The following is a 13732-nucleotide window of genomic DNA, read 5'->3' as shown; positions in this document are numbered from 1 at the left end:
TTTGTTTTAAGCCCTAAATGCCCAAATTAATTTTCTGTTTTTTTTTTGTTGGGTTATGAACCCTAATTTCGAAACTTAATGTATTAATTTCATATGATTTAATTTAATTTCTCATACTTCAAAGTGTTTGGTGTGATGAATTAATTCATAGAAAATAGTTTTATATGAATTAGAAATTGAATTTTATGAAAAGCCCTAAATTAATTAAAATGGAGATTTTAGTTTAATTTATGTATTATTCATAAAATGTTTATGTTTAATTAACATGGATAATTAATTTTACAAAAGTTGTAGAATTAAATTCACTAAAAAAATAAAATAAAAAATACATTAGAGATTGAGTGGGAGCAACCACGGCTGGGTGGCAGAACCACCTGACGGTGGGCCACGGTGGCTGCTCCGGTGGGCTTGGGGGCAGAAAAGGGTGGACAGGGGGTGGCAGTGGTTGAACGTGCAACTGTTGCACAATTCAGTCACTGCGCTGGCTGGTGTGCTGGGCTGCTGCCTGGTCTGCCAGCCAGTGCTGCTGTGGCTGGGCGAATGCCTGGCCGTGGCGGCAGCCTGCTGTCTGCTGCGGATGGGCGACTGTCTGGCTGTGGCGGCAGATGGCTGTGATGTGGCTGGGCAGTCAGCTCAGTCACGCAGTCCCTGTTTTCATTTAAAAAAAAAAAAAAAAAGGAGAAAACCGTTCGTTTCATGTGCTGCTTCATGGTTGCGAATTTACTGGAATGATATTGTTGGTTAGTTTTAATAGTTTTAATAAAAAAAAAAATTTAAATTTTATCATCAGAAGAAGATTAGTTTTTGAAAGGTAGTTGGTCTTTTGCTTTCCTTTTTCTTGGAAAACGTGCGGATGGAATTTAGATGATAGTTGCTGGTCTTGTTCCTGATATTGCGCTTTTCATTAACCACCTTTCAAAGTTGAGTTAAATCCGTGTAACTTGACTTCAAAATTGGATTTTTGACCAAAATTTTAAAATATATGATATTTTATTATATGGCAATTTTAAATATATGATATTATTGTTATTATTGCTGGTGACTAGTAAGGACCATATTAGGATCACCATTTGATTGCATTTTATTATGCCTATTTAAATTTACGCATGTTGCTCTTGTTTATGACATAAGTTCTCTAATAAATTAACCAACATAGTAAATTAGGTTCCTAAAAGCAATATTGAGTTATGTTTTTCCAAACAGACACCTATAAAGCCTTTGATCATAAGTAATAGGTTCTGCCAAAGCGGGGTGTTGCATATAATCTTGGGAATATAGGGTAATATTATGAAATTTACATGTCATTGTTTGTTTTTGCTCAACAAGATTATCAAAAGACAAAGTTTTAGGTCTTGAAACATAGAGATGGAAACAAAAGTTGTTATCTATCGACCAAGAATTATATGAGATATAATTAGTAAAGGTTGTTTACTTACCAATAAAACATTAGATTTTATACATAGGGCCAAAGTCCGCTAAAATTTATTGTTTTAAAGGATCTTGGAATTCACATTAATTCTACGGGACAATTTTTAAATGTGATAATTAGCTTTGAATTGTTCAAACATTGTATGCTACTATGATGAACATATAATTAAATTTTGCTATATTTCTATTGTAGATATCATGTCTAGTAACAACAACAACAACAGTCCTAACTTACGTTCATACCTTGAGAAGGATAAATTGAATAACACAAACTTCCTTGATTGGGAAAGGAACCTAAGAATTGTTCTTAGGGCCGAAGGAAGAGAGGATGTCCTTGACACCCCTATCCCAGTTCTGACAGCCACAACATCAGATGTTGAAAAGGCCAGTCAAAAGGTTGTTAAAGAAAAATCAGTGTTTGTCACATGTCTCATGCTAGCTTCCATGGAACCAAACCTTCAAAAGAAGTTTGATGGTATGGATGCTCATAGCATTATCCAGCAACTGAAAAAGATGTTTCAGAAGCAAGCAAGGATAGAGAGATACGAGACTCATAGAGAGTTGCTCCGATGTGTGCAAAAGATCGATGTACCAGTGGGAGAACATGTCTTCAAAATGATGGAATTGTTCCAGAAAATTTCTAAACTGGGAATGATCTATACCACTGAAATGATCACTGACATAATCATGATGTCGTTGCATGATGGATTTCAGCAATTCAGGCAAAACTTTAACATGCAAAATAAAGTGAAAACCTTAGAAGAACTGCACGGAATGCTCGTCCTTGCTGAGATGGACATTCCAAAACCAAACAAAGAAGTTCTTATGGTACAAAAGGGTAATGGTTTCAAGAGGAATGGGAAGGGCAAAAAGAATGTCAAAGGAAAGGGCAAGAAAGTTGCTCAAACTAAGACATCTAAGCCCAAGGTCGATCCAAAGGCGGATGCCAAGTGTTTCTATTGTGATGGAATAGGCCATTGGAAGAGAAACTGCCTAAAGTATCTGGAAGATAAGAAGACAGGCTCTTCAGGTATCTTTGTTATAGAAGTTAATTTAACAACTTCTACTTCTTGGGTATTTGATACCGGTTGTGGTACTCACATTGTTTCGGATGTGCAGGGCCTAAAAAGAAGTAGAAAGCTGGCTAAAGGAGAGGTAGACCTGCGCGTTGGAAATGGAGCAAGAATTGCTGCTTTAGCAGTTGGAACATATAGTCTACCTTTACCTTCTGGATTAGTTTTAGAATTAAATAATTGTTATTTTGTCCCTTCTATTACTAAAAACATCATTTCAGTTTTCGTGTTAGACACCGAAGGTTTTAGCTTTGAAATAAAGAACAATAGTTGTTCAGTTTATTTTAAAGAGATGTTTTATGCTAGTGCTAAATTAATAAATGGTTTGTATATATTAGATTTTGACAAACATATCTATAACATAGACTGTAAGAAAAAGAAATCAAGTGATTCGAACCCTACCTATTTATGGCACTGTCGTTTAGGACAAATCAACCCAAAACGTATTCAGAAATTGCAAAAGGATGGCATTCTGACATCGGTTGATTACGAATCATACGATATATGTGAAGGGTGTTTGATGGGTAAAATGACTAAGTCACCTTTTACAGGAAAAGGTGAAAGAGCAAGTGATCTTTTGGGACTCATACATACAGATGTCTGTGGACTAATGAGCATTATGGCCAGGGGAGGGTTTAGCTACTTTATAACTTTTACTGATGATTTAAGTAGATATGGATATATTTACTTAATGAAGCATAAGTCTGAATCATTTGAAAAGTTCAAACCCAATTTCAGAATGAAGTACAGAATCGACTTGGCAAAACAATAAAAGCACTACGATCAGGTCGTGGTGGAGAATATTTAAGCCAAGAATTTGATGATCATCTAAAGGGTTGTGGAATACTTTCCCAACTAACTCCACCAGGAACACCTCAGTTAAATGGTGTATCCGAAAGGAGGAATCGTACCTTACTTGATATGGTTCGATCAATGATGAGTCTTGCAGATCTTCCAATATCCTTTTGGGGACATGCCCTCGAAACCGCTGCTTTTACACTAAACAGGACTCCGTCAAAGGCAGTAGAAAAGACACCATATGAGTTATGGACACGAAAAGTTCCAAAATTATCTTTTCTACGAATTTGGGGTTGTGAAGCTTATGTAAAACGTTTACTCTCAGATAAGCTATCTCCCAAATCTGACAAATGTTTCTTCATAGGTTATCCTAAAGAAACAAAGGGCCACTACTTTTACAACCGAAATGCGAACAAAGTGTTTGTTGCTCGAGATGGTGTCTTTCTGGAAAAGGATTTCATTTCCAAAAAGACAAGTGGGAGTAGTTTAGTATCTATCTCGAAGAAATTCGAGAAGAGAAACAAATGGATGTGGATAAAACCACGTCAGAGACGCAATCACAAGGCTATTTCTTACCGATTAGGCCATTAGTAAATGAGGAAGAGCTAGTGCCTGAAACGCACAATCCTCTCCTCACTACTAACAATGTGATGGAGGAATTGCATTCAATGCAAGAACCTCCTATCGTCCCACTCGAATCAAATTCGTGCGAAAATTCTCAAATAGTTGAGAAGAACATTTCTCCTGTTGCTCAGCCCGTACGTAGATCTAGTAGACCAACAAAACCACCTAAGAGGTTTGTTGAGCTTTTGTTAACGGAAAACTCTGAAATTATGATTTTGGACCGGGAAGAACCTACTAGTTATAAACAAGCCTTGACAAGTCCAGACTCCGAAAAATGGCTAGGAGCCATGAAATCCGAAATGGAATCCATGTCAGAGAACCAAGTATGGAATTTGGTTGATTTGCCAAATGGGGTAACACCTATTGGATGCAAATGGGTTTTCAAATTGAAAACTGACAAGGACGAAAATGTAACCGTTTTCAAAGCACGACTGGTTGCTAAAGGTTTCAAGCAAATACATGGTATTAACTATGATGAAACCTTTTCACCTGTAGTGATGCTTAAATCCATTCGGATAATTCTAGCGATTGCTGCATTTTATGACTGAAATTTGGCAGATGGATGTGAAAATCGCCTACTTGAATGGTTTCTTGGAGGAGGATGTGTACATGACACAACCAGAAGGTTTTTTAGATCCAGAAAATCCTACGAAGGTATGCAAGCTTAAGAAGTCCATTTATGGACTTAAGCAAGCATCTAGGAGTTGGAATCTTCGATTTGATGAGGCAATCAAAAAGTTTGATTTTCTCAGAAGCGAAGAAGAATCTTGTGTTTACAAGAAAGAAAGTGGGAGAAGCATAGTCTTCTTGGTGTTGTATGTGGATGACATACTTCTCATAGGAAATAACATACCAATGCTTGAATCTGTCAAGGAATGGTTGAAAAGTTGTTTCTCTATGAAAGACCTAAGAGAGGCCGAATACATTTTGGGAATCAAAATCCATAGAGATAGGTCTCGAAGGATGATTGGACTAAGTCACGAAACTTATATAGATAAGGTTCTTACAAAGTTGAATATGGAAAACTCTAAAAGAGGATTCATTCCCATGCAACATGACATATCGCTAAACAAGACTCAGTGTCCAAAGACGCCTGATGAGACTAAGCGAATGAAAATGTCCCTTATGCATATGCTATAGGATCAATTATGTATGCTATGATTTGTACAAGGCCAGATGTCTCATATGCCTTGAGCGTATGTAGCAGATTCTAATCAAATCCGGGCGATGCACACTGGAGTGCAGCTAAGAACATCCTTAAGTACTTAAGAAGGAATAAGGAAAGTTTCTTAGTATATGGAGGTGAGAGTGACTTAGTTGTTAAAGGTTACGCAGATGCAAGTTTCCAAACCGACAAAGATGATTTCCGATCACAATCTGGTTTCATTTTTTGTCTAAATGGAGGTGCAGTCAGCTGGAAAAGTTCAAAGCAGAGCACTGTAGCAGATTCTACAACAGAAGCTGAATATTTGGCAGCAGTTGAAGCGGCCAAAGAAGCCGTTTGGATTAAGAAATTTCTCATTGAGTTGGGAGTTGTCCCTACCATTGTGAATGGAATTGATTTGTATTGTGATAATAATGGTGCAATTGCTCAGGCAAAAGAACCAAGATCACATCACAAATCCAAGCATGTGGAAAGGAAGTTTCATTTAATCCGAGAAATAGTTGCTAGGAAAGATGTTAGAGTTTGCAAAGTTCATACGGATGAGAATGTTGATGATCCATTGACTAAACCCCTACCACAGCCAAAGCATGAAAGTCACGCTAGAGCTATAGGAATCAAGCATGTTAGTGAATGGCTTTAGATTATGTAATTGATTTTCATAATTATAAAGACATTGAATCATGTAATATTTATGTTTATCAATAAATTATTCTTATTTAATTGTGGTTTAGAATTAAATAAAATGTTCAAAGTAATTGTAATTTTTTATAGGTTGTCAAATGCGTGATTTGACAAATGAAACCCTATTAGGAGAACATAAAATTACAACTTACTAGTGTTCCTAGTCTGAGACATTAATGGACATAAAATGGCTCAATCAAAAGACTAGTATGTGGATCGATTGATAGCTCAGTTTCATGAGCTATAGGGACATAGAGATGTCTAGTAGATTACATAGAGATGCATTGTGATGTGTATGGAACAGACCAAAAAAATTGAAATAAGATTTCAAACTTATATTTAGTGGATTCCTCAGACATGAGAACAACAATCTTCCATGAGATAATTAGTATATCCTTGATGATGTCAAACGCCGTGCCGTAAAAGGAGGTAATAAAGGCAGCAATCAGGAATGCTAAAAGTTTAGTGGGAGTATTGGTTGGACAAGAGTGAATAAGTCCTCCTATTTTAAATAAGATTGGTGTCTTGGCCTCTTGAAGAGTTAGAACTGAAAATGCATGGCCGTGCTCAAGTGGATTAAAATTTTAATCGCTTGCTTCTACGTTTCTCAACTCAGATTTCAAGAAACAATTTGAATCTTAATATGGATTACATGAGATGTTATCATATTATCAAATTGGACATTAAGAGACTTAAGAGAATTCAAGATTGCTCCACTTGTTCTCGGACAAGTGGGAGATTGAAGGAGTGTCCTCGATCAAGTATAGCAATTACTAAATATAATATAGGATTAATTAAGGAGATTATTAATTCGGTTATTTTAGGAATCGTAATGTTTTTCTAGAAACCAACTACGATTTGCAGGCCTGTTATTTAATGGGCTTGCTGCTAATTTAATCGGATCCTATAAGGTCACACATAAAAGCACGAGATGAAAAGTACACTAAGCCCAATAAAGGTTAAGTGGGGGGTTTTATGAGGAGTCATTAAACAGTTAGGTTTTCTGCTCTTGTAACCTAATAATTTCTATATATTGGGCTATTACTGTGTATAAGATACACAATTGTACAGAGTGAAAAACAACGTAAAAATATTTCTCATAGAACTGCTTCCCTAAAAGTGAGAAGAGTGAAAAGTATCTTCCTCCTTCTTCTGTACTAGCATACGTGGGATTCATCTCGGGTTTTGTGGACCAAGTAGAGGAATCACAATTGAGGTTCTGGATCTCCGAAGGAGGGTAATCTAAGGCTAACGAGGAGTACACGCATCAAAGGTATATCTAACTACTTTATGTGATTCGTATTATTTATATGCATGAGATCCTGTTTTAGATGCTAAGAAACTGTTTCTTGAAATTCCGCTAAGTGCATTTATTATAATCCTACAAAAGCATAATACTCACTGTGCGTCAGTGCATACATTGAACATTCAAAGAATAAGAAAACTAACTCGAATGAATATGCCTAATTTCAAAGAATATAAAAACTAAATCCAATGAACATTTTTTTTTACACCAAATCCAATGAACATAAATAAGCTTATAATGAGTAAAAGTAAGATTAATTTTTTTTTTTTTTTTTTTTTTTTTTTTTTTTTATTTTTTTTTTAGGAAATGAGAAAAGTAAGATGATGTTATGTCTATTGGAATTTATGTTCATTGGAATTGGTCTATGTGTTCTTTGAGGTTAGACTTTTATTTACCTTAGAAAATCTAAGTAAACTTATGACATTCACAAAGAATTGTCATTTACTCTCTCTGTTTCAGAATAATTGACAGGTTGAACTTTTCACTTTCACATACTAAATTTGACTATAGTATTTTAGTAACGAATTAAAAATAAATTAAATAGTGAAATATGTTGTTAAATAGGTATTAATTTAAAGTTTTATAATATTGATGAATCATATTTATAAAGGATTTATAGGCACGTGTATGCTAGTTTTGTAGTTGCTTTCTAGGTCTTTTTGTCGCTTTTTAGGTTGCAAATGCATAATTTATCCATTTTGTGCTCTATTACGCTTTGTTTGTGTTTTCTTAATGTTTCAAGTAGTGTTTATAACTATTTGGACGCTTTCGGAGTAGATTTGGATGAATCGGACAATGAAAGGATGAAACGTCGATGAATCAAGGTCGCTCAATGAAAGATATGTGTTTGTGGAAGTTTAGGTTGAGATTATTATGCACGAGGAATGAAAATAGCATTCACAAGGGTCGCTATGCATCTTTCGGAAATGAATTTGAGTTAGAAACGAAGAAAAACTATGGTTTGCAAAGTGTCAAAACTGATCCTTGTCCACTCTTTTGATCATAACTTAAGTTCTACAGATCGGATTGAAGTGATTCAAGTTGCGTTGGAAACTAGACTTGAAGAGCTTTCCAATGATAGGTCACATTTCCCAATAAACCTTCTAGAACAGAAGTTATAGATGTTTCATTTCATGCGATGCAGTCAGCCACCCGAGGCCAGCCTTCCGAGTCTGTCCCGCGCCCACTCGAACGTCCCAACGCCACTGCCAGCCCGCAGCCTATCCTGCTCCCACAGGTTTTGGCGAGGGATCTTGACGCCACAAGCAACCTTAGCAACTCCTGAGCAGCGATGAGTCACCTTCATCTTTCGTCTTAGCATGCCACATCATCGTCTATTGTCCAATAATATTGCAACTTGTGTAACTTATATTTTCTTATTTATTTTCTTTAATTATTTTTAGATAAATTTTAGGATAATATAAATACTCCAAGGGATTTTATTTTTCCTTTATGCCGTTTGATGCCTTCTATGTCGTTTTTATGTTTGTTGTAGTTTTCTCTCTAGCCCTAATTTTTCATGGACAACTCCATGGATTCCTCCATAGATTTGTCCTTGAGTTTGTTACTTTGATTTTTTGAGGTAATTTTATTTCCTTACTTTAATTATGCTTTCTTTATTAGATTTAGTTTTTATTATTTATTTCATGTTAGAGTAGTTTAATTTCTAGGGTTTGGGAATCCATGTTTGTACTATAATTCTTGATTGATATTTTGATTATTGATTTCTCTAATTGATACTGTTTTATTGTTAATCTTGCAACTTGATCAATTGTTTGATTAATTATTGTTAATAAGAGTTTGAATCGAAAGATCGTACTTTTAGAGGCTTACTTAAAATTAGAAATTTTGATTATTATGTTAGCGACCGAACTACATATGTTGAATTGATAGCATTAAGACCTGATCGTAGGCTCAATTGCTCTATAGATACTTGATTGATTGAATTGTTAACGATATTTTGATAGATTTAGAACTATAAGCATGGTGAACCATAACCCTAGGCATTTTTATTGATTTTTATTCTTATTTCAATTTAGACTATATTTTTATCCCAATTTCGTGACATATTTTAGTTTCTCCAATTCCTTAGAAGTTAGATTGAATAGTCATCTCGATCTCTCTGTGGATTCGACCCTACTTACCCTACTATATTGTTAGTTGGTTTTTTAGGAATTTATTTTTGACAGGTGTACGACAACCTATCAAATATCAACTTTTTAATATGCTTTTACTAATGTATAATTAATTAATTATATATATTTTAGGTTGAATTAATGTATTGGTATGTTTGTTAAATTTGATCATGTCAATTACTGTGGGACATAGGTTGTATATAGGAAAAAAATTATACAATTTTTTTTGAAACCGAAAAAAAAATTATACATGTGAAAGTTGTTTAAGTCAAAAAAGAAAATTAAGGTAAACAAGTGCTTAAAAAGAAAAGAAACTTTTCTTAAGAGTCTAACAGATTTTATTTCATTTAAATAACATAGGATTAACTAAGTTCAACAATTTGTTACATGATTGAATATTGATATATATTTCATGGCACCGGTTTGTATTAAAAAAAAAAAAAAAAATTGTAAATTTCTAAATACTAAAGTGAAATCATGTCAAATCTCAAGGCATCCAAATTAATAATATTTGATACTATGTATTGATCAATTGTACACGCGAACAATAACTATGATTTACCATGTACGTGTGTGCATTAGCAAGTTTCTCTAGTGAATTATCTTCTAATGTCCTATAAAATGAAGTGAGCTAGTTGACCTGTCTTAATAACATGTGTATTAATCAACTTCTCATGAAGTGATCCAAAGAGTAGAAATTAAATGAGGAATTTAAAAAAGGTTATGTTACACTTTTTGTGTGTGTATAATTTAACTAAACTTGTATATCATAGACATGGTGCAAGCGTGCATGCAAGTATGCAAGCACATATCGTGAAATTGTGATATATAGTGCATTAATGCCCCACATTACAGCTATATAAATTAAAAGTCAATCATATTTTGCATGCGGATTATTTGCTTAAAATTCAACTAAAAAGTACTATAATTTCCATTTTTTTATTTTATGTTTTTTTTGGAAAGGAAAAAGTGTTATAATTTCATCTTTCATGTATTCGGAGCATGCGTTTGTTTGCAATTAAGCCCTCAAAGCCTAATAAAGTGTATGTCATGATTGACTGATGTTAATTTTGTCAATAGCCGCATCCTATGTTTAATTTAAGTAAGTATATAGATACTTCTGGTTACTTGAGAAATAATGACTAGAAAATACGTAATATGTTTTCGGTGTAATAGTGGTTGATCTTTGTTTCGTACTACTGTATCAGTAAATAGTTTGTAATTGACAAAAATAATAAGCATAAATATAAAAAATGACATGATATTAGCTAGTTGTACGTTGAGTAATGTAACAATATTAAACAAAAAAAAAACTAAACTTCGTATAAAACATTAATATTAATGAAATATTATACCCTCTAATCATTTGTGTTGTATTGAATCGATCACATGATCGCATAACCTATACTTACCTTAATGAATGTCTAAATCAGCACCTCTCACAAATTAAGCCAACCCAACTCTGTAGGTTAACACTACTTGAGTTGAGAGTAGGGGAGAAGGGGGGTGGGGGAGGGAGGGAGGTAAAAGGATTAAAGAATCCCCCTACTTCCAAACAAAAATAATTGATGGACCTTGAGCTTACCAACTCTATCAAGCTTGTTCGGTACATTCAAAAATATATAACTCTCTCTTATACTGATGGTATAGATCGACAATTAGACATGCATCATGCATGTAAAGATAGGCCAATTGATAACTTGTCACCTTACCTTATTTGTAGCCCCCTCTATTTTAATTATAACATGTATCTAAATTCTATCCATTAAAGAATAATGCTATAATGGTGTCAAATAGACGAATCCAATGCGTAGGTATTTCCCCAATTAGAAGGTTATCGAACCAATTACAAATACAAGCCATGTGTTATGTGTATGCAACTTAAATTAATTATCCTCCTTTAGCCTTCCCATGCATGCATTCCCCACTAGTTTATAAATGTGGGGAAGCCAATTTGCTCGTTTGGTAGCTTAGAAAAGATTTAGAGCCTCATAAACTCTCATTAATATGCCAATCTATGTCTCAAGCTCTATAATATTCGTGGGCCAACTACCATTCTCATCCTATTAATAACAATAATCCATTCATATAGTTTTGATGTATTTAACTTGTTGTCTTGAACACCCAACAAATTCGTACATATCGATAATGAAATATATGATAAAGAAATGTAATTCTCTTTATTTCTTTTCTTTAGATTAGAACTAATTTAACTATTCAAATGAAACGATAGCCAAAAATTCTCTCATTTTATTTTCCCCATTATGCATATGAGCACATCTGAGAATCAATTAGTTATTGGACTCTTCGAATATTGTTCTCTTGATAATACAACGCTTATATACATCTTTGTCACTTGTTTAATTATGAGAAATATAATTTCATTGTAACAATTATTGAGATTTAATAATGATTGAGAATAAGGTATTTTGTACATACATTTATTATATCTTTGATGTTTATGTATATTCATACATCATGTAAGTTAGGTTCTCAATACAAAACTTTTATTATGTAGATATAGGATTATTTTTAAAAGAAATGGGATATTCGACACCAAAATTAGAAATTCAGATCCAAATTTCTTGATCTCAAATGTCTCCTTAGGCCTAGCGGGATGCAACATCCCCAACTTCAAAGTTGAAAGGTTTTAATTCCGATCCAAATTAAGGAAACGTTTAGTTGGTACGATGCTCATTAAACCATGAGTGATCGATTGATTTATGGACAATTATTTTATGTTCATAATAATTAAATATATATAGTATGAATAACGAAAATAGGATGACAATTTTATACTGATTTTTGCGTTGCTTTTGGGTCAAGCAACTAATACGGAGTACGTAACAGCAAGTTTTATTAATCCAATCAAAATTTTCACACCCCTACTTGCCATATTACATCACTTATATGATTACTAAACCTCACCTCATGCATGAGTTTAGCTAACTTAAGGAGCTAAAATCTCATCATTTTCAAATTTGCATGGGAAAATGAATGAACTATTCCTCCCTTTTTCTCGATCACTTCAATCACACGACTAAGACATCCAAACAGACCTAAAAAGAAGAGGGAAATAATCAAGTTATATATATTGAAGCAAGCAGTGCTCAAACGCTAACATTTTCACCCTAGTTCTCTCACTCACTTGCATATGTTGCATGTTATTTTTACAACTTGGAACCTTTGTTCTTTAGTCAATCAAATTTGTGAAGATAATTTCGATCAAGGAATTGAAGCCGGATATTTCTATAATGAAATTTGGGAAGAAAGTCGATCTACACAAAAAGTTTGAAGGAATTCAAGTCAAATGACGAAGATAAAAAGGTCATCATCATATACTTTAAAATAAAGTCTCGTTAACAACGTTAGGTGCGATGTGTAAAAATTTTGCAAATGCACAAGTGTTTGAATTGGGGCACCATATCGGCTGCATTCTAGCTCATTGGTTGAACAACATAGGCCTTGCCAAAAATGCCAATGAGACTAAGGAACGTATCAACCGAGTATATATGTAGTGTTAGTTCAAACACTTCCTCAACAACTTGTGTCTACGTCGTCCGAGATTGGGAACATGATCGACTTCTATGCCCCTTTGTTATATCACTACTATATATGATGTTGGCTTTCATGTTTTAGCTAATAACCATGTTGGAACCTAAATGTTGTTGGCCTTAATTATGTTACCTTGCTTACAACATGCCACAAATTATATATGAAGAGATGTGACTAACCTTTATGTGTCTATCAAGAACTAACTTACTAGGGTTGTCACCGGCTTCATCTTATTAAAATTCTTCCTAATTAATGTCACTCAATCCCAAAGGTATGAATTGAGCTTGAGCAGTCCTTATTTTGAATGTCACAACACAATTGTAAATGTGTAGATATATTAGCCTAACTTAAACATTCGAAAGTCAGAGAGTTAGCCAATTGCTCTAACCTCCTATCTCAGGAAAGTGTTCAATGTATCTTACTTATAGAGTTCGTACGACATGATTGAATTGAGTATTGACAATATTTATACAACAAATTTTAAAATAAAAATAAAATAAATTATTGACATTTGACTAATGGAATATGAATATCATCGAATTTGCCATTCTTAATAGCCTCTTAGATCTGTTATACTCCATTAATATGGGTTGGGCCCATTGGGCCAGCCTAGATAATGATTTCGGGCCCACAGTAATGAAGGTGGCTGGTAATCATAGTATATTATATTCTCCACAGACCACAGCTCTCTCTAACCACAATTTTCCTCCTTTCTTCTCCTTTTTATGACCTTTTCGACAAATTTGTTACCTTTTTCATACGAAAAGTAGGGAAAAAAATAAAAAATCAAATAAAGCCTAAACTTTTGCTTATTTTGCAAGATTAGTGTTTCTTGTTTTAAATTAATTTTTACTGTATTGTTGCACGAGTTAATAGTTGTTTGGATTATTTGGTTGAAAAAATTGCAATTAAAGATATTTTGCAAGATTATTGTTTCTTGTTTTACATTAATTTTTACTGTGTTGCT

Source organism: Chenopodium quinoa, unplaced genomic scaffold (genome assembly GCF_001683475.1).
Source record: "Chenopodium quinoa cultivar QQ74 unplaced genomic scaffold, ASM168347v1, whole genome shotgun sequence".
In the NCBI taxonomy this organism is placed as follows: Eukaryota; Viridiplantae; Streptophyta; class Magnoliopsida; order Caryophyllales; family Amaranthaceae; genus Chenopodium; species Chenopodium quinoa.
Note: the sequence above shows the minus strand (reverse complement) of the source record.